This window comes from Vulpes vulpes, chromosome 6 (genome assembly GCF_048418805.1).
Source record: "Vulpes vulpes isolate BD-2025 chromosome 6, VulVul3, whole genome shotgun sequence".
NCBI lineage: Eukaryota > Metazoa > Chordata > Mammalia > Carnivora > Canidae > Vulpes > Vulpes vulpes.
In genome coordinates this window covers 63,958,989-63,980,837 of record NC_132785.1, presented here as the reverse complement: position 1 = coordinate 63,980,837, position 21,849 = coordinate 63,958,989, and the positions used below count along the sequence as shown (strand labels likewise).

At 43.6% G+C, this 21,849-nt stretch overlaps 2 protein-coding genes and 1 long non-coding RNA gene across 3 annotated transcripts in view; 1 reads left to right on the top strand and 2 right to left on the bottom strand.

Moving 5' to 3' along the window:
* LOC112909605 (T cell receptor alpha chain MC.7.G5-like) overlaps window positions 1–21,849 on the bottom strand; it is a 531,968-nt gene that overhangs the window by 176,049 nt on the left and 334,070 nt on the right. The window lies entirely within an intron of this gene.
* LOC112909593 (T cell receptor alpha chain MC.7.G5-like) overlaps window positions 1–21,849 on the bottom strand; it is a 122,512-nt gene that overhangs the window by 92,393 nt on the left and 8,270 nt on the right. The gene's annotated exons all lie outside the window — the stretch shown is intronic.
* Window positions 1–21,849, top strand: part of LOC112909599 (uncharacterized) — a 77,164-nt gene that overhangs the window by 53,759 nt on the left and 1,556 nt on the right. The window contains exon 4 of the long non-coding RNA XR_012002088.1: window positions 2,057–2,129. This is a non-coding gene — a long non-coding RNA (uncharacterized lncRNA). The remainder of the gene's footprint in view (window positions 1–2,056; window positions 2,130–21,849) is intronic.

Here is a 21,849-nt window from a genome sequence, read left to right as displayed (position 1 = left end):
TCAATGTGCTAAAATACAAGTAAGAATTAATTTCTGATGGGAAGGCCATGGAACATGGGAACTAGAGAATATTCCAGTACACAACCAGGATATCGGGAAAAGGCCATCTCTTCCTTCTTCAACTCCTACATATCATTCATCTACTTTTGAAGTGTCTCCTGAATCTGTTTCCTCTTTCCGGGTCCTTATTTCTGATCCTTCTCTCTTCTCATTGTCTACCTCACATTTTACATTAACTTGATATCTGATCTCACTGCCATAGCAGCATGAGAAAAGAGAATCAACCAGTTACAGACCAGGGCTGCGTGGCCCTGGAATTGTAAGAAAGTCCTGTGGTTTCAAGGGAAACAATCTCAGACATTTATCCTCTAGGACAAGGTGTCAGAAGGTTGAGGATTTGAGTAAGATTATGGATTTTTCAAAATCACAAGGCCAGAGGTCTCGGACCTGCCATCGATGTCAAACCTGAACATGAGATGTAGTATCAAGGCTGCAGAAATTATTCACACACCAGAAATCTGGACCTGGAAATCAGAGACCTGAGACAGGTCTGAATTTGAAAGCAGGAGCTAACCCTGGGGACCATTCCTTACCTTTCGACTCTTATGTATTGACTGTAGATCTCCTCTTTTCCTTACATTGTTTCTTCCAGGTACAGAACTGAGACACTACCCTGGAGACCTGTCCCTTAATCACAGTGAAGATGTCTTGAGAAAGTACATAGGCCAGGACATGGTTAACATATGATCAACTCAACTCCCATGGACAGTATTAGAAAAATGCTGTGTCTGAATGAATTGTTTTTTTTTTTTCAATTTCTGTTTGCTTTCAGGAAAGGTATCCTTTGATTTACAGCATTTTTATGCGAAAGATGAGGACCACCCATGTCCTCTGAGGACCTAGATATGAACTGTATAGTGAAATTTCAGTTAGAAATTTTCACAAAAGGAACAACTTATAAAGAGAGGACTTTCCTTTTCTCCGCTCCCCCTTTGCTGGAGTACTGTTCCTTGTAGGCTCTTGGGGTTCTGTTGGGAGAGTGGAGTCTCTAGGTAAAGTTTAGAGCACCCTTCTTTTGTGGAGAAAACTAGGGTGAGGTTGAGAATGAGTTTATTTACATTTCAAACAAATATCTACTCATTCTTGTGGAGATGATGAAGTTATCATAGAACTAAATGCAGATGTTATACACTAAGATGGTAAGTGCTCAAGGGGCACCTGGGTGGCTCAGTTAATTAAGTGTCTGACTCTTGATTTCAGCTCAGGTCATGATCTCAGGGTCGTGAGATCGAGCCCCGAGTTGGGCTCTGTGCTCGGTGTGGAGTCTGCTTAAGATTCTGTTTCTCCCTCTCCCTCTGCTTCCACCTCTAAAAAGAAAAAAATAAGTGTTCGATTAAAAATTAATAGGTATCTTTCTAATTAGAATTAAGCGCAGATCCCCTCCTCCCCCCATATGAATTTAATCAGGGCCATTGTTTTCTCATATGTGGTATTCTAAGATCTAGTAACACAGTGTTTGCTTTTCTGGGCCAAGAAGGCCAGACTCCTCCTGAGATTGTGGAGGGCATGGGGAGAGCTTCCTGGCAGGAAATGACTTTTGCCACTGTCCCTCAACTCAGGGCAGGTAAGAAGCTAGTCTTGGATTCTGAATTTGGAGATGTAGGGATATCTGCAGATTTTTACTGGGGGCACAGACCCATTTCACGCTGGCTTTTGGGAGCTCAAATATGCACTTCCTTCTCTCCTCAAGCCTATAGCTGTGCTGTAAATGATCATGGGAGTAGGCTGTGTCCACACTGACATGGGATCGGTTGGGGGCAGACTGAGGGGGGGAAAGCAGCCTGGAGATGAGCCTCAAGAGATGAACCAAGATGGCCTGAGGAAGAGCTCTGGCTGAGGGCAATTGTTTAGCCCTATGGGGCCCCAGTGTGGGATGCAATTACCACAAATCCCCTGGGGAGAGAATGGCTATTCCATAGTCTCCCATTAGAGGCTACAGTTCCCAGGAGTTGTGATATTAAGGAAACAACGTCCGTATTTTTTTTTTAATCCACAGGCTGGTGAAGTCTGAGGACACATGGGTGACATAATGAAGGACTTCCTAAAAGCAAGAGATTGAAATTCTTGAGGTAACGTTTGAAATAACATCTGTACAATGACAACTGCTGCTATAATGAATAGCCTGGCTATCCTTAGCTGTCTCCAGGACTAAGAATGCTCAGTAGCTAATTGATGGCTTAAACTTTAGATGTTGTAGGTACTGGAAAACAGCAGCAAATCTGAAAATGGCCCATTTCAATTATGCATATGTATATATGTATGCATGTTTGCACTCCATCAATGAACATTTATTGCCAAGCACCGTGTGTACTGCCAGGAGCTTACAACTGAGTGAGTAGAGAAAGGTAGGATTCTGCAACCGCTGGTCAGAGACACAGATTGTTCCTAGTTAATGACATGATGAGGCAAGTTTTCCTTTCATTCTCTTTCCCGGGGGATTGCGTCACCTATGGAGCAAATCTGCTTTCCAGTGAACTACCTTTTATTCCTATGATGCCAGGTGCGAGGAGCTGTTGTAATAGGCCTGGCTGTGCTGCTACTCTCACAAAGCTCCAGTGGTCCTCGGGTTTGGCTTCCAACCAGAGTCTGCATCCCGCTGTGCTGGGGGCTGGTGGGGCCAAGGATGGAGCAGGCTCCTGAGGCGCTTTGGCTGGTGCAGCACTGCCCCCCAGTGGTCATATGTGGTCATCTTGGGAGTGCCGAAATCCTAGAGTGAGGTGGCTGTCGGCGGGATAGTGAGGGGATCTCAGGACCAGCTCCCCTCTGGTGAGGCTGGCCAAGCAGAAACCAGAAGCCATAGTCGAGAAACTAAAGTGAGGATTAAGATTCATCAGTGACCGGGTACCTGGAGTAGTATGCATAGAGAGAACCAGAAACAAACATCCTGTCGGTTTCCCAATTTGGGTTTTGTCAGAAGAAATAATTACTGGTTGATAAGATCATGCAGCTGCCTAGGGATTTCATTAGTGTGGTGGTGGGAATGGTGGTGATGGTGGGGGGGTCCTAAAGCTGAACCGCCTTGTCCTGTCAGTCCACCCTTGTCAAAGTTCTAGGAAGACTTTGATCTAGAAGAAATATCTTCAGGTTGGTGGGCAATGCAGGAATAAGCACGTGTCTCCTGAAATGAAATCACATGCAAATTTGTGTGTAATGAACTTTTAAAAAGTTTCTGAAGGGGTCTCGTCTGTAGATCTACCTTCAATCTGCTCTCTGCATTTCTCCTGGGACTCGAGTGGTCTTGGGCAGCCTCCCCATGTCTTACATGCCTTATGTGTGGGTATTCAGAACTCCACTTTGGAGGGAGGTATCTCTTTCTTAGCATCAAGTACTCTTCCCCTCAACCCCCTTATTGGGTCAATGCCCCTGGAAGATATCCAGCACAGCAGGACACTGTGCTGTCTCCCAGGTCATGGATCTATGTATGAGTCAAGGCTGAAGTAGCCTTGGCGGCCAATCTGCTCTTGGCAAAATCTAAATTAGTGCAACAATCACTTCCTTCTTTCTGTTTCATCCCAGTGTCCTTCACATATATCATCACTTCCCTCCGGAGGTCATGGAAGTAATGGAGTTTCACCCCATCCTGCTTTATTTCTTCTGGTTGATCTATAGCTTGACTTCCTGAACCTCCAAGCTTGAAATCTTCCCTGTCCCTACCCTATTGCTCTTCTGCCCTGCTCCTCTGCAAATATAGAATAATGGGTTAGAAGAACTTCCTGATCAAATTAAAAAACAGTATAAAACAAACAGTGGCTAGTCCAGGAGCTTTGTAACTGCAGCCTAATGCCTCAGTGGTCCAATTGCTCTTGCTGTTGCCTGTAGAATTCAAGCACCAGAAGCTCTAAGGGAGAAGACCCCAGTCCTTATGCTACACATGCTGTTCACACTGTGAATCGAGGGTAGGAGGTGTGATAGCTGTGTGATGGGGAAGGATGGAGCATAGACTCCTTGATCTATAAGAACCTACCTCTGTGTGCACTGGTGACTGGTTAAACTAAAGCTTTCTGAAGTCAAAAACTGTGCCCCTCCTTGCTGTCTCAGAACTCCAGTGCCTTGGATACAGTAAGCACTTGATGATAAACGTATTGCTCCATAGCCTGGTGGTTAAGAGACGATGCTTTAAAATCCAACAATCCTGAATCCAAGCTCTTTTAACTTCAGCTTTTCTTTTCTTTTTTCTTTCTTCCCTCTCCTTTCCTCGTTTTTTTTTTTTTTTGTTTTGTTTTTTTTGTAGGCTCCTTGCCTAGTGTGGAGCCCAACATGGGGTTTGAACTCATGACCCTGAGATGGAGACCTGCGCTGAGATAAAGACTTGGTTGCTTAATGCACTGAGTCACTCAGGAGCCCCCTGTTTTTCAGTTTAGGCAAATGTCCTAGACTTTCTGAGCCTGGGGCACCTTCTCTCTAAAGCGGGGATAATGATACCCCCATCCTCCAGCATCTGCGAGGCTTAGAGGAGTTGGTTGGTACATGTGAAGCCCTGGACATTGTGCCGGGCATATGGTCAGTGCTCAGTTAGAGGAGGTGTTTTATTACTTTTAAGTGTACACGTGCAGATATCTGTGGGTGTGTGAGAGCAAAGCTCAATTTGACCAAATAAAATCAGCCCCATTTCAGAGAACAACAGTGCAGGCATGGGGCTGAGCAGATTCCCTCCCTAGACACCCTTGACCACTTCTTTCTATAACTGGAAAGACGTTGCCCCAATTTCCAGGGATCAATATACTCCTGAACCCTGTCCAGAATGGGAGGACCCTCTGCACATAGATAAGGTTTCAGCTGAACGGCCTCAGGTGGCAGTAACTGACACTCCCCTTTCACTTTGAGCTCTGGGCACTCACTGCTCAGTCGGCATGGCTGGGTCTTCTGCCTTGGACGGTTGTGACTGACCCAGTCTCCGGAGCTGCCGACACAAGAGAGACTTGGAGGCTTTGTATTCAATCATCATTGAGAGCCTATTAGGAGAACAAGGTGTCATGCGGCCACTAGAAAGGCTGAATGTCTAGAAATGGCCATTACAGAGGAAAATCCTTCTGCTTGGCTGACAGGGCCAGGTCTATGGCCAGGTCTATGGCTTTAAAGCAATTGGTGCAGATGCCGAGTAGAGTGGGTGCATTCATTTTTGTGCTCAATAAAACTGGTTATTTATTTATTTATTTATTTATGATAGTCACACACACACACACACACACACACACACACAGAGAGAGAAAGAGAGGCAGAGACACAGGCATAGGGAGAAGCAGGCTCCATGCACAGGGACCCCGACGCGGGATTCGATCCCGGGTCTCCAGGATCGCGCCCTGGGCCAAAGGCAGGCGCCAAACCGCTGCGCCACCCAGGGATCCCAATAAAACTGGTTTTATTCAGGGAAGTGAATTGTTATCCCCTCGGGAAGGGTGAAGGGATACAAACAGGTTGTAATTCTTGGAGGATCCGATTCCTCTGTAGCTGGAGACAGAGAGAAAGAGGGAGAAAGAGGGAGAGGGTGGATGAAAGGGAGCTTCATGGTCCTGGGAAGTCCAGGGGTAATTAGGCAGCTCAGATTTCTGCTGGAACTGCTGGATGCTGCCAGATGTGTCCAGGCCCTCTGTGCACCAGCCCGCAGTGCTAGCATCCAGAGTCCACGTCCTCCCCGCTGTGGCTGTTCCTCATGTCTGGGAATACATCAAAGGAGGCTGGATATTCATAACTGCTGTGAGTCATTTTCACATGGAGCTGTGGGGAGCTGCCTTCACCGGGGAGCACTGTATTCAGCCCTTTGTCAGAGCAGCTGAGCTGAACCAATCCCCCATTATGGGTGAGAGTACATTCCTCCTGGGAGACCTGGATTTGCCCCCAGACCCCTGTGCAGAACCAAATGGGTCTTTTTTTTTTTTTTTTTTTTTTTTTTTGAGAAACAGTTGTTAAAACATCCTCCAGTCTTGCCTATGCCTCTCTACCCCACACCGAGACAGCTCTGCTTGGTCTCCTCCACGAGTGTGGCCACCTCCAGGTCCGGCTGTTAGTGTCAATAGCATCAGGAAACTTCCATGTTTATTTTGCTCCAAGGAAAAAGAATATCAACAAGATTCCAACCACCACCACATTTCTCCTCAACTGGAGGAGGAAATTCTGCTCGCTCCTCTTGAGTGTGGTTATTGTTGGAAAAAAGCATTGTGTGTGACGCTCTTTGAGGGCTGGCAGAGGCTTGTGAAATTGAAGCCGCAGGATCATAGAGCTGGAAGGGGCCTTAGTCATCATCCAATTCTAGCTCCTCAAATGCCAGATGAGAAAATGAGGCACATTTAAGTGACTTAACTAAGGTCACACAGACAAACAAGGATTTTCTAGCTTAGAGCCTTATTTGCCAAAACAGGGAAGAAAATAGCAGCAGGTGGATCTTGCTATGATTTTCCACTGTAGACTGTGTCAGAGGTTCAAACCTATCAGGAAGGGATGGGGACCCAGAGACCTGGACCTGTATCTCAGCTTTGTGCCTCGGTTTCTCTGTATGAAAAATTGCTGTATACAATCTGGGGTTGGGAGGGTGGGAGAATTATCTAAGGAATGGTCGGGCTGAGTGGCTGGGGTAGGGCATAGTATGGGGAGTGTGAAAGTGGGTGGGATACGGAAATAAAGTGGAGTGATACCTGCTTGTTCTCTGCCCTGGTCACAGTCTGTTAGGAGAAACCGTTCTCCAGATGAAAATATTTCATAGTCAGCAGGACTATGCTTGGGGCAGCGTGGAAAAATTGTTCCCTCTCTATGTGCCTTTGGGTGCATGTTCACTACACTGTAGGTCTTCAGTTCTGCCAGAATAGCAAGCAGGCCTTGCTCTTTAAAATGTCCAGAGCTCCCATTCCCATTTGGGGTTTGTGGTGAAAGGTCAGACTCCAGAGCTGTCTGGTGGTGATTGGGTTCTGAATAAATGAGCCTTCAGGGACTGCCAGGGAGACTAGAGAGCCACCAAGCCAGGCCCAGACTGAGCCTGGCAGTGGAGGCCACACAATGTCTCTTGGCAAGTTGGCCCTTGTAGGCTGGGCTTCTCGCCTTCCCTGATGACCCCACTGGCACCCCCACAGCCTGGTGTAAGAGGGCCCCGTCTTCTCGACTGCTTTCTCCTGTTATTACCTTGTCAACAGCGACATCCAAGACACAAAGGACAACTCTGCACGAGGATGGAGTGAATGACTAGTTAGGTGCCTCCTGTTTAATAACCAGAGAAATAGTGCTGTGCGGCATCGCTCCATATGCTCTGGCATCTGTGTCTGGCATGTAAGGGACTCATTTTCTTCACATATCTCATTAAAGATGTAAAGCAAAACGGAGGGGCTACAAACCTCACCCCCACCCCCGCACCCCAGCCTCAGGGAACTCACTTTTCCTACCCTCTGCTGCCATCTAGTGGTCCTTGGCCCCTTCCCTGCATTGTCGTTTCCCCAGTGGGGTTGAAGCAACCGCGCCTGTGAAACAGGAGTGAGGTGGTTACTTAAACCACACAGTCCTGGATGTCCTTAGGCTCACGGTCACTGAGGGTCCCCTTTCCCAACAAACGCCCGGACCACCCTGGAATTGCCTCCTGGAGCCCGAGAGAGTCCTTTCCCCTCTGGAGAGACGGTGTTTGTTGATCTTTTCCAAATCTATCTTCTAGACTCTGAATGTTAAATCTTGAAAATCTGGCACACTGACCGTGGCTTGCCAAAAGCCGAGGTGAATTCTGTGACTCGGGGCAGACAGAGTCCCACCCTCCACGCTGCAATTTCTCCCACTGTCTTGAGGAATCCTCAGAGGCTGGGGTGGAAAAAGTCACAGCGGGGAAGGCGGATTCCACTGGTCTTTGTTAGCTGCCTGCCCCCTACTTCCATGCCAAGGCCTTGCAAGGGGAAGCTCGCTCCAGTCTGGGTTTCACTCTCTCAACCTGGGGCAGTTTCCCAAGGCTGACCTTGTTTGACATTGGCTGCGCTGCCTGTGATAGCATTGGAGTGGGCTTTTAGCCCTGGTTCACCAGCGTGGGTCTTGGGCGGATATGCTGGGATGTGTGGATGGCTGTGAGACACTCCCCTCAGAAGGAAGACCCAGTGCAGCCCACTGTATAACTCACAAGAACTGTGATGGGAGGGCAGCGAGGGCATGCGCCAGCTGCAGGGTTTTGGCTGGGGCTGCAGCTGCCTGCACATCACCGTGGGCTCCTGACACGAGAGGAGGGTGACTGCATCTCTGGGCTGGGGGCTGAAACAGAAGGAGTCATGTTGCTTTTTGTTGTCAAGCCAAGCAGTTAATGTCCTTCTCTTTAAGCCTTGGCGTGTGTTCATTAATTTCACTGATTGATTCATTCTTGCATGTGCACTCAGCTCTAGAACACGCAGTGAAGTAGACACAAAAAAGCAGCATATGACACAGTCTCAACCTTCAAGGATCTTCTTGCTAGAGAAGGAAGGCAGGAAGAAGCACACAGTTCGAATAGTGCTCTAAAGGGATTGTGAATGAGTGATCAATTGTCCAAATGAGGACAACGTCTAACACAGGAAGTAGGGATTCTGAGAAGAGAGGGATCACTGGCAGTTCCAAAAGTACTCAAACTGCCCAAGGTTGAAGTAGAATTGGGGGCGATGGTGACATGCTCCCTCAGGTGTGTGTCGTCCTAGGTCCCCTTAGCTTGGGACTCTGCTCCAGCTGTTGGCTGCTCTCCCCACGGTCAGAGGACACAGGGAGACAAAGGAGATCTCCCAGGGTCTTGTGTATTGATCTGTAACAGATTTCTTTCCTTTCTCAATATCGTTGCTCATTCATTGATTGGTGTGTCATTCATTCATTCATTCATTCATTCATTCATTCATTCAAGAAAACACATAACTGTTCTGGCATGAGGGTTCCAGAAATGAATCCCCACAAAAAGTTCTAAGTTTTCACACCAGCTTGCCACTGAACCAGAGATGAGCTAATATCCTTGTCACCTTCGTCTCCATCTTATATCACCTCATTGAAATACCGGTTGCTCTCGATTGCATTTAGAGATATATCTGCAACATGCGGTCATCCTCCCTGCCCTGCTCCCCCAAGAACACCCCAGACAGAGGTGCAGCCCCAGCTGTCCGGCTGCCTATTCTCACAATCCCGTCATACTCTGGTCTCTGGGGCCGACTCGGGGACCCACTGGGCTGGGTCGCAGGGCTTCTGGTTGGCAGAATGGACAGAGAGGATGCTTCTTGGGTCATGGGGAAATAGAAAGGCTAAAGATAAACAAAGAAAGGACCCTTTGATTTATTCCTGGTTAAAAGTAAAGTAGACTTTAGTTCGAAATGGTATTTGATACGCCTTGTGAGGAAGAAATCCTATTATGTCACGTTTTCAAAAGTCTGTGCTGCTAAGATAAAGATATTGCATTCCACGACCACGGAGCTCTGTGAAAAGCGCCTGTTGAGAGACCCGGCAGTTGGGGGAAAGGTTTTATGTAATTTAAATTTACACGGACTGGGCCTCTTCTTATGTTTACTGACGAGGAGCAAGGAGCTCTGATAGCAACTCTCCAGGAATAGAACTTTTACCGCAAAGCATTTGATCACAAAGAGCTCAGACAAGTATTGTATTGTTCATTTAATCCTCAGAATGTTTGTGTAGGAAATATAATTTGTTGAATGAGTTGTACACGACGAGCTCGCAAAAACTTTGAGTACCTTAACTGGCTCGCCCTCTCTCTGTGTGTGTTTCTTTTCCTTAGTTAGAAAACTGTAGACATCCTTTTCTCTTCCTCGCCTCTTCCCTGGGACCTCATTTTTCTTTCAGCAAACCACAAGAAATGAGGGGCTCTCAGAGCCATACCCTGGAGCCTCGTCTCTGCCACTTGTGTGGTCAGGGACTTACAGTCCGGAGACAGAGACTGCCGGGAGAGAGTAGGTGGCAGAGAACTCATGCATCCCTGTAGGGGAGGGGCACAGTGGCTTTTTGGCTTCCCTGTGTCCTGGAGGTGGGCTGAGTTCCCCTGGTGGGACCGCCACAGCCTGCACAAGCGGGCGGCCCTCTGAATTCTATCAGTTCCTGGTTTCAGAACCAAAGTAAAGCCAATGATTGGAGTCCCCTGGCCTTGGTTCCCTCCTTTTTAAATTTCTGAAACTATCACAAAGAGGAAGAAAAGTTATTGCCAGCTGCATGGGGTGGTGAGGGCAGTATGTCATGTGATGCCTGATGTGGGTGAGTGGGCACCACCACCCCTGGGCTATCCTCCTCCCTTATCCCCCATCATGTCTTCTCTGGGATTATGCAAGTTTAACTTCAGACTCAAGGGCCAGCAGGTGGGAAAGGGAATTTCATTGTCACCCAATGTCTACCTGTGTGCCTTCAACTTTACTACGACACTGACTCACTAAACCCTCACGACCAAGCGAGGTATGTGTAGTATACTCCTATTTGATGAGTGAGGGGACCTGGGCCGTTCAATGATTTCCTTAAAGTCTTCGAGCTAATGGGTGCAATTTCTAGAACCACAGGCGGCAAAGAGGAGAGGGTAGGCCCTGCTGTGCTCACCACTGTCTGTCAGAGGGAGGAGTGGTGTGGCTGTGGAAGATTCCTCAGCTGTGTCCCATGGCCATCGAGCCCTCCAGCTGAGCAGGGCAGGGCAAGATGCTGGGCACAGCAGAATCACTAACACAGTCCTCAGCAGCCAGCTGTCACTCTGAGTGTCCTTAGGGCCAGAACCGACCAGTATCACAGCAGTTCCTTTTCTCTGAGGAGGAGCGTAGGGGGCGAAGCAGATATGTAGTCTCAGTGCAGCACTCTATCCTCTGACAGGCTGGACCTGAAAGAGGAAATCAGTGGCGGAGTGATCTCTACCCAGATCCCATCTTCCCTTCTCTTTCCCACAGGGGGTTGGGTGTCTCCAATCTCTCATGGGCTCCTCTGTAGCGGATGCCTACAATCAACGGGACCATGAAGGGTTGGGGACTTCCCCCCCTTCGGAGGAGGGAGGTGACAAAAGTTGGCTGCCACCCCAGATTCTTCAGCCTCAGGGATACTCCAGGGACTCATCAGGGGGCTTGCCCATTGACAGCAGGCTCTGTTTTGGAACATATCCGAAGAATTGACATGAATGTTTACGAGGCAGGAAGATGCCACAGAACTCAAACAAGGCATCATGAGCAAGGCATCACCAGGTAGAGGGAGAGTGAGGGCGCAACCACTGGGTGCAGAGGTGCAGTGGGCTCTGGCTAGAAGGCAGGTTTAAACCTTGCCCAAGTGGTGAAGACCACCCATGGAGCTAATCAGTACTGTTTACTCTGCTTTCTTCTGGAAGCTGGATATAGTCACTCAGCTTAATTGATGTCCCTTGTGTAAAAATATGTGGGTGGGGGGGATCATAGTGAGGTTTCCTCTCAGGCTCTGAAACTTCTGGAATCACCCTGACTGACAAATAGAATTTAGTCACTTAGGCTCCTTTGTGGTGGTGGTGCTTGTGGTTTGGTTTTGTTTTAATATCATGTTGTCACAAGCATGTTATTGACAATTTAGTCCCTTTTCAAGTGTGGTTCTCTATTGGGTATCATTTTCCATACGTTCAATGGCAAGAAATCCTGCCTTCTTGAGATTTCCAGTCTGAATCAATGAGATGGTTCTCATATGCAAGGCAGACAGACATATAGACTAATGCAAAAGCACCAGAAAGTTACCCTTTCTTGCCAGGAAGTAACCTTAGCATCAACATTGTAAACAAGCACCTTTTGGACAGGTGAGCAAGAAGTTAAGTACGGGAGTAACATGCCTGTTCTAATTCAAAGCCAACAAGGGCTCAGGGAGAGGTCTTGGCTGAGGGTCTTGGTCGGCACCACCGAGACCCTGATGGCTGTGAATGGAGAAAAGGAAGAGATTCTTTAATAGAGAATAATCGAACAAAAATTTTACAATGCATTTCCTTTCCATCTCCAGATTTATAGATGAGGAAACTGAGGCTCACATTGCTTAGGTGGCTTGATTAGGGTCACAACACCTTAAAAGCAGTAGAGACAGAGTCAAAACCAGATTATTCTGCTCTATCTATATATATATACCCTGCTTATGCTGAATTATAAGCTAAATCTGATCTGGGGGAATCTGTACTAATGTTCTGCTTCTGACATGGGCAGCGGGGGAAGTAGCTCTTCTTCTATTCTCAAAGGTTAAACTGTAACTTCAAACTAATTTCCATTAATAGAATTTCAAGGGTTTGTCATGAATTCATTGATCCAAAATGATCTTGAATCTATTTATCTTTTGGTAACACCCTTTTAGTGTCACCACTTTCACAAATTAAATATATATTTATATGGCCAGTCCTCATTTATTGGTATGTTGATTTTAACTGATGCTTCCTAGTCTGACGTTCCAGCAATACTGGGGCATTATTAATTGAAAAGGGTTCTGTAAGATACTTCTTCAAGGAAGACATTTGCATTTTAACTTGCACTTTCAATGGCTAAACTCCAAAAGGTGACTAATGGAGGGATTTCAGATGTTACAGTGGGGTGGTGGGGCCCTAATCCTTTTAGTGGAGGATTTTTTTTTTTTTTTTTGCATGTGCCAAATCCTGCCACATAACTAACTTACAGGTAAGGCCAGTTGTGACCTAAAATAAGGCATTCTAGAAAATTTGAAATGCAAATCACGCTCAGGTTTTGGTGTTACAGAAAACATCAAACTGGCACAGCAGTTATCCCACTGGCCATTTCCTGGAACTACAGAGAAACAGCAGAGCTGGGTGATGCTCACCCTGTGCCCCAGGCCCCTTGGATGGATGGCACGACTACCAGAGCTCAGAACAGTGCAGCATCCTCCCTCAGAGAAGAATTCCCTTCTGTGTAAGAAGTTCTTACAGAATTAATCCTCAAAAACCTTTGCTGGACTTTACCAGATTGTTCTCTGGTAGCTATTTCAAAAGGAGCCAGAGGCCTCTGATTGAACATGATACTCTAGCAGAGATGAAGAGCCCCCAGTGCAGGAAGGTGTCCGTTTCAGTGACAGCACTGACTTCAGGCCCGATCACTACATGTGCTCCCAGCCTCCCATTACATCATAGGTGCTCCAGAGACTTGAGAGCTCACCCCAGTCTACTGAAAAGAAATGGGTCGGTGGGCAGATCTAAGCAGAACCATGACATACTCCACTGGAAATGAAATGGAAGATAGCATATATTCACATGGGGGCTGTTCCTTTTTGGAATTCTCATCACAATTAGAGTGCAGGTCACTAAGAAAATGCGATCTTAAGAGGGCTTGGACTTTTGAGAAAGTAGAAGCGTGGAAGAGATCTTTGCTATTGTTGTTTGCCTGCCCCTGCCTGCCAGCACTCTCCATTCGCTGTGGGCATCGCTAGGATGGACCAGGGCAGGCATGCTAGAAGTCACTTATTTGGACCTCACTCTTTCTGGAGGTCAGATGTAAGGACAAACTTCTCAAAGTGTTCTCAGCTTGTGCTTTTCAACTGTATTTCCATCTGAGATCCTCTTTGGCTAGGCAAATATCCCCTGGGCCTATACCTTTCCAACTCTTTCTCACTAATGTAAAATAAGCTCATTGGAATGAATAAAGAGAATGATACTGCTTTGGCTCAACCACTAATGAGCACTTTCAGTTTGTCATAAAGTAAATATTAAAGTTTTAAGAGACAGCCCAGGGACCAACTAATTATTTTAAAGTGCTTGCAAAAGGTCCAAAGTTCCACACCGAGGAGCTATGTCCTGATCATGAGCTGAAACTCCTGGATTCTCTAAATCTGGTCTCCAGGTGCCTCCAGGGGCCAACCAGAGGGAGTTCCTCACAGATCCATAAGATGTTAGAGCTAGAATATTTAGTCTTTGAGTCCCTCCCCTCATCTTTTGGATGGGAAACAGATCAGAGAGTGCCAAGGTCTCATGATTAGCTTGGGGGCCTCAGATTAGAATGTAGGTTTGCTGCTGGGTCCAGTAGGGTGGTGACTTCTCACTCTCTCTCACTGAGGATAGGGCAGCGATTCTTTGATTAACTGCACAGGAGGTATTTTTGGTTGTTTTTTTTATTTTTTGTTTTTGTTTTGTTTTGTTGGTTTGTTTTACAGTTTTTTGGGGGATGATTTTGTTTCCCAAAGAACATCTTTGTCCTTTCTGCTGTTAGGGAGTATACAGTGTCTACCTATCAGTAAATTTGTTCCAGTGAAGATTTCCTTATCGAAACATCTATAATTGTCCCATTTAGTTCTGAAATAACTGGTAAAGCAGGTATTCTCTTTACCAGTTATTTCTCTGGTAAATAACTTTTACTGCTCAGGTTTTAGGGAGGCAGGAACCCAGGGGCAACCCTTAAGGCTCCAAGGTTTGCTCATCTTTGAATTCCCCTCCTTCTAGGCTTAATGACCTAGCAGGGAGCTTGGTAAAAACTGGTGTTCAGAATGACTGAATTCAGTTGAATGTTTTGAGGACAGTTGTCAGACATGATTCTGTGGTCAATTTAGATTAGTTCCTCATCCTCAGGGTTAGGCATCCTCTTCCTCTTGGCCCTTTGTTTAGAAACAAAGCATTATTTTACTTTTGAATAAAAATGGTTCACCAAACAGATTGTGTATAGCTTGCATTGTTTAACAAAAATAATGGAGAGCTTTTGTTGAAGTTTGATAACAGATACGTTTGGGGGGGGGGGGTGGAAAAAAGAGGCAGTTCTAACTTACCTAGTATGCAGGTGATTTTAGGAACTCCTTACTCCAGGGATGGACTATATTAATGTGTGTTCTAGTGAGATCTAGACAATTTTATTTATGTTAGACGACCTACTTTAAGGAAAACTAGGAATATTTTAAAAAGACATAATCTAATATTTAAAAGGTGGTTTTATTAGATCATTTTTCTCACTTATATGTGTTCATTGAAGAAGAAATTGTGAATTATGTATCATTTGAAAGGAGAGAAGAACATCATGTATGATTCTACCGCCCAGAGATAGGTACTATATCATTTTATTTCTTTTTAGTCTCTAGTCTTCAGCGTATCTTCTTACATTGTTGAAGCCATATTATATATTCAATTTTCTGTTTTCCATTTATAGTAGAGTGAGATATTTAGGTTATTTCCAATTATTGGAAGTGTGAATAATCTTTAATGGGCCTCTTTGTTTATAAAACATATGCTCAGTTTTTTTAAAGACTGATTACCAGTTATTCGGCGAAGAGGGATGACCATGTTAAAGGGTCTTGATATCAGTGTCATATTGTATTAGTTTGTGATCATAGCAGCAATAGATGTTAAGTCCTCTTAATGTGCCAAATTTCACCAGCAGTGAGGTGCACTTGTTAAAAAGATCCATATTATTTGATATGAACGATAGTTGTTTTTATTTGAGTTTTTTGGTATTAAGTGTGGTTGACTTTTTCAAGTATTTATTAGCAATTTTAATATAATTTTTGTGTCTAATTTTTCCCTGTATATTAATCAGGTTAGTGTTTTCCTTATCCATTTATAGGAACTCTTTATATATTGAGCCTATTAATATTTGACTGTCATACAACCCATATATTTTAAAAAACTAATTTATTATCGATTTTTTTCACTAAGGCATTTTTGGACATTTAGAAATCTTTGACTTTATGCACTCAAATGTATGTATTTGCATATATCCTGATAGTTGCATTTACTGCGGTTACTCTAGAAACTCCTTTTTCAGAGGGAGGGGCAAAATTTGGATGGAGGAAGAACAGCTTGGGTTGGGAGGAAAACTTGCTCGGACTTTGATCAGAGGTTGATTGCATTAGTGGACTTCAGAGCCAGGGGTCTCCTTGCTGCTAACATGCTCAGGAACTCCCTTTTGGTGCAACATATGTATGTTATCTTCTTTCTCAGTGTGATAAGGCTTCTCCCAGGATTGGAAAAGCAGAGAGACTGTAGGCTGATAGTGAGAGCCTGTGAAAGTTTGCCTAATTAAATTAATGCATAAAGAGAGGAGACACAACGCCTCCCACTTCTGTAAGGAAAGTAATTGAGGTTGCCACTGGACTCTGGCATTATATCTCTAAGGAAATAATAACCCACAGGAGGACAGTAGTCTGCACTGTCCAAAGGAGAGGGAAGTTAAGACTGTAGAGGCATGTGGAGTTCAGTTGCCAGAGTTCTGTTTTTGTTGGGAGGTAGGCTTTTTGTGGTGGTTTGTAGAACTTTGGGGGAAATTAATATCCATTCTCCCAAACCACTGAACCTTCCATGTTCTCAGCAAGCAAATTTATGATAAAAAATTTGGTTTCCAAGATATCATAATAAGGAAAGGAGGAAATGCCTTGCACTGAGACTAAATGTGCAAATCCCTTAGCATTTGGGTTTAGGTCTGAATCTCATCCCAATTTAGACAGCTTAAATTTGCCACTGGGGTTAATCGCCTCTGGGTTTACTAAGAACGTTCGCTTTCTTAATCCTATCAACTAAAATCCAATTCCTCAATGGGTGTACTGCCATGGGGAGGTTCCTTTAGCTATCAGCAAAAATTATTACTACCCCAAAGCCATTTGGAAAACAAGTGTTTTGTGTTTTTTTGTTTTTTAAAACACATATGTTACATCACAAGATATGTTAATCAATCAGGAAAAATTCAGTAGAATTTGCTAATTCTAATAAACTTACCAAAAGGAACAGACATGGATGAAATGGATCTGGGTGGCACCTTGCAAACCTATAATGCCTTTCATTGTGCAATATTCAGGGTTTGTATTATGCCAATATTAACATAAATGGCATCATACTCTATATATTGTTCTGCAACTTCTTTTCCCATTCAATAATGCATTTTGAAGATCTTTTCCTGTTATATGTATAGATTCACTTCATTATTTTTAACTGTATGGAATATAAACTTATAATTTATTATACCACTCTTTGATATACTATTATTTGTGCCCAGATTGTTATAACCCCAAATTGCCCACCAAACTTTTTCATTTTTCATTATAAAACTAATATATACATATTACATTGAAAATTTGGCAAATACAAGAGTGAAAAGAAATAGGTAATCACCCAATCCCCATGAACTCTGATATTCAGTACTCACTAATGAGATACTTTTCTAGAGACTAAAAAAAATCATAATTTGGTAACAACTAATTTTAACAATCAGGTTTCATTATGCTTTTTGAAATAAATAAGGTAATAATAGATTATGCCTTAAATATATCAAGAATTTAGATTATTTAGATTTCTGTTTAAAAGATTGAGAAAGCAAAAAAAAAGATTGAGAAAGCATTTATAAATTCTATATGTTAGTAACAGGCAGTATTCTACATTTTGTTAAGTGTTTATCTTTTTTTGAATAGTGTTCTTTTTATAGAGACAAAGTTGTCATTACTTTTATTAAGTCATTTCCAAGACCCATATGGATATTATATTAGTAATTGGGATTATTTTAAAATTGGGCCTAAAAAGTTATTTATACTTTGTATTTATCATATCTGAAATGATGTATCTTGGAATTTTTGTGGGTCTTCATGTTTTTAAGAGAATTAGAAGTGTGTTTTCAATAGAGTTGTAGCCTAAAACATGCAGTTGAACAGCATAAATTATGCGTAACTGAGTGGTATAAAATTTAATAACCCATATATTATGAGCAAAATCTGTAATATTGTGGTTTTTATCAAATTTAAGTTAAGATTTGCTTAATTTCAGTTGACAAACCAAAAGAATTGTAAATTATTTTTACTCCTGCCACATGGTGGCATCATTTCAGTTTGTAACGGAAGAATGGACATTCTTTGTTAGCATGTTGTGTTCTACCTTTTGCTTCATAAGAATATCTGTAAGAGATATCGGTCAGTTTTCTGCTGTTATTTTTTTTAGATTTTATTTATTTTCTCATGGGGGGTGGGGCTGGACAGAGACACAGGCAGAGGGAGAAGCAGGCTCCATGCAGGGAGCCCGATGTGGGAATCGATCGAGACTCCAGGACCACATCCTGGGTCAAAGGCAGGCACTAAACCGTTGAGCCACCCAGGGATCCCTCTACTGTTATTTTTAAGTCACTTGAAAAATTTCTAATTATTGGGATGCCTGGATGGCTCAGTGGTTAAGTGTCTGCCTTTGGCTCTGGGCGTGATCCTGGAGTCCTGGGATCAAGTCCCACATCGAACTCCCTGCATGGAGCCTGCTTCTCCCTCTGCCTGTGTCTCTGCCTCTCTCTCTCTCTCTCTTTGTCTCTCGTGAATAAATAAATAAAATCAGAAAAAAATATTCAAATTATTTTATGCCTCATTATAGTAGCGTAAGTAAGAGTTGGTACCAAAGCTCATGCTGCCAAATGTGCATCTAAATACATAACTTTTTCATTGGCGGGGGAAAGGCAGAGGGAGAGAAAGAATCCTAAGCAGGCTGCATGCCCACTGATGCAGGGCTCCATCATGGGATCATGACCTGAGCCGAAATCAAGAGTTGGTCACTTAACCAGCTGAGTCACCCAGGTGCTCTACAAGTTTTTTTTTTTTTTTTTAATTTGTAACTTTTAAACAGATGTTAGTTATAATTCGGTGCCATGAAGAAGGCCAGATGACTGCTTTGATATGTTTTATAATTAATTTTAAAAAGAGCAATTGCTAAATATAAGTAATGCTAAGAAAATAAAGAGCAGCATCAAAACAGAATTGTGATATGAATTTTCATATATATATATGGGCTCTGTAAACCAATTCCTCATTTTCCACCATTGGGAAATCAATCCTGAATTAATGCAAGACTGAAAAGAATATACATTTCTTATAAAATGCAACTGACTCAATTTGGGGCTTATCTTAATAATGATCTTATAAGCAAATCTTGCCATAAGACTCCAATGCCCTCCTTTGTTTTTTTTTTTCTTTAATTTTTATTTATGATAGGCACACAGTGAGAGAGAGAGAGAGGCAGAGACACAGGCAGAGGGAGAAGCAGGCTCCATGCCGGGAGCCGGACGTGGGACTCTATCCCGGGTCTCCAGGATTGCCCCCTGGGCCAAAGGCAGGCGCCAAACCGCTGCGCCACCCAGGGATCCCCCCTCCTTTGTTTTTAAAGTAACACTAGCACTAAATGAAGGTCAAATGATGGCAGGTAATTTGAATAGAAAACAATTATAAGAAAATGCGATCATCACAAATCGGATGCTATAAATATGTAAAACTCAATGTATGATCAGTAGCGTGTTCACCACCCACGTGGCTATGCTGTGTGAAACTCCTTTTGTGCAAGCCTTTTAGATATAATTGATTAGCAATAGGTATAGTAGTGATAAAGCAAAGAACATTTCATTAAAAGTTAAAAATGTTTTTTTTCAATATTGTACTGTAGGTGCATAGTGAATTAATTGGACCATCAAGTGAATGGATTAGCAATTCAATATGAATTTATTTTTGAACAAAGGAAAAACAATAATGATGAAAGTCTTTCAGAAAAGAATCAAGTTGATAAGTAAAACCAACTATCACATATATATTTTTTATCTTTTCAATTCAAAATTGATGATTAAGTTTTATTTATTTTTAAAAATATTATTTATTTATTTTACTTGAGAGAGTGAGTGATAGAGAGAGAATCAAAGCAGGGGCAGGGGCAGAAGCAGACTCCCCACTGAGCAGGAGCTTGATGTCTGGGACTCTGGGATCATGGCCTGAGCCACCCAGGTGCCCTGATTTAGTTTTAGTAAAACTTCATGTATTATATTAAGTGAAAATCTTTAAAGTTTTATTGGTTTTGAAGTTTCCTGCATGTTTAGCCTGTATTTTTTATTGTTGGCATAAGAATGCTGAGCATATAGTGTATGTACCATTTTATGCTTCTATATGTTTAAATAAGATTCTGTTTAAAGTAGTGTAGTTAACACTGGGCTCCATGAAAACTATTTGCCCATTAAAGGATATATATATGACTCAGGTTGAGAAACATCACTGTCAGGTTGGGAACTCTAAGGTTCCTTTTGCAGATATTGTCCTCTCTGTTCTTTGGTGCTACCACTGTGGCCAGAGTGCCTGGCAGGGAACGTGGCTGGAGCCTGCCTGCATCATAGCACTTAGTGGCAGGAGGCAGGTGCTGGGGAGCACGGTGTAACTGTTGCACAGAGATAGGTGGCCAACATTCTGATCTGGGGAGTCTGATGTGCTGTCTTAGGAATCTTCTACTTCATTTCTCTCTTTCTTTCATTTGATGAAGTCCTGTTTGAATCACTGACAGGTAAGCAAGCACTGCTTGCATAAAAGCAGTTCCGAATAAAGTTCTCTATCTATATTTTAGAATTTGTGGGACTCAAGGACTCTGTTCACTCTACTTTTAGTGTTCCCCTCCATTTGGAAGACTGAGTCTGATACATGAAATGCGCCTTTTGTTCATCATATCCTATAGTGCACACTTTAGTCCCACTGTCTCCAAAAAGAATCCCAGTAGATCCAGACTGACCTTCTCATCTTTGAGAGGAGAGCTCCTTGTGTGCCTTGGCTGCTGTCTCCAGGCATCTCCCAAACCACAGGTCAGCTGCAGTCACAAGATTTCCAATGAGCCCAAGGGTCTTCTCTACTTTCCTTTCTGATGATATTCACTGTCTTCTGAGATCTGGGATAAGGACCAGCACTTCAGGACTGCTGGAGTATGCTGGTAAACTTGGTTAAGCAGACAACTGTGTTTTCCAAAATCCCCTTTCTCGTGTAGTCCTGCGGTAGAGATGCCCTGAAGATGAAATCGCACATGATCTGGAAGGCAGAAGTGAAACAGCTACGATTCCTCTTACGGGGTCACTGTGGTCAGGTATAATGAATGATAGATGCAGAGGTGCCAGGTAGGTCCTATGTTGTCTTTGCTCTCCTCCATTCTATGTCAAGTGAATCTTTCTGACTCTTGGCTCAGCTGACCAACAGTGACCCCAGGCCCATTGCCAGATGCTGGCAGTGAGTTTACAGAAGAGGTGGGTAGCTACAGAGTGGTAAGTGACTCTATCTTGGAGTTACAGTGGTTCTGCTAACCTAGCTGACCCCTAAATGATAACAGTTATTGGCTCTTAAACTGATTTGGAGGAGCAGGACCCTAAAGATGGAGAGTTAGCATTGATTCTCTGATTTGACTATAGGATTAGCGATCCCACTGCCAGTGGTAAATGGGACAACTAGTAGTTGCTTCTAAGTGCCTTAGAGGAATTGGAGAAGGAAAATAATGAACTTAGGGCAATACCTTTTCAGCTCAAGGTCCAGGCAAGGTGATGGAAAGTTTCTGTGATTGGCCTGAGGGAAATCCTTATTTTTCAGAGCTGTAGGGTCTGATATTTCTGAAAACCAAACCCAAAGGCTAATCTTGTGGGTAGTAGGATTATAATACCAATTTAATTCAAGGCCTCTTATGGTTAAAATTAGGGCATTGACTAGGATTGACTTAGGCCCCTGAAAACTGAGGTAGCAACATGTGGGGGTACTCTGATGAAACGGAGGCCTTGCAGCCTCTCAGTTTCCTTTCTACAGAAGCTGACATTTCCCCTTCTCTGAGGAGTTTGGTCCCTCCTTGCTTGAAGATTCTGTGATGACCTATTGCCTGGATAAATGCTGAGACTCCTCGAGACATGCTCTCAAAGTCTTTCATTGTTCCTATCTCTATAGTCAGATGTAGGGCAGGCCCCAAGAAGACAAGTACAAAATAATGAGGTGTCATACATGCTGAAAGAATTGAGATTTTTCTAATTTATATTTATATGGCCAAAAGTTTATATAATTAAAAATTTTAGGTTTATGTCATTTAAAAATTTTAGAAATTTTATATAATCATAAATTTTCTTTCTTCCCTTCTCCCAAGAGACCCGCAGCCATTAACCAAGGTGGCATTGCATTGGGAAAGTGAAA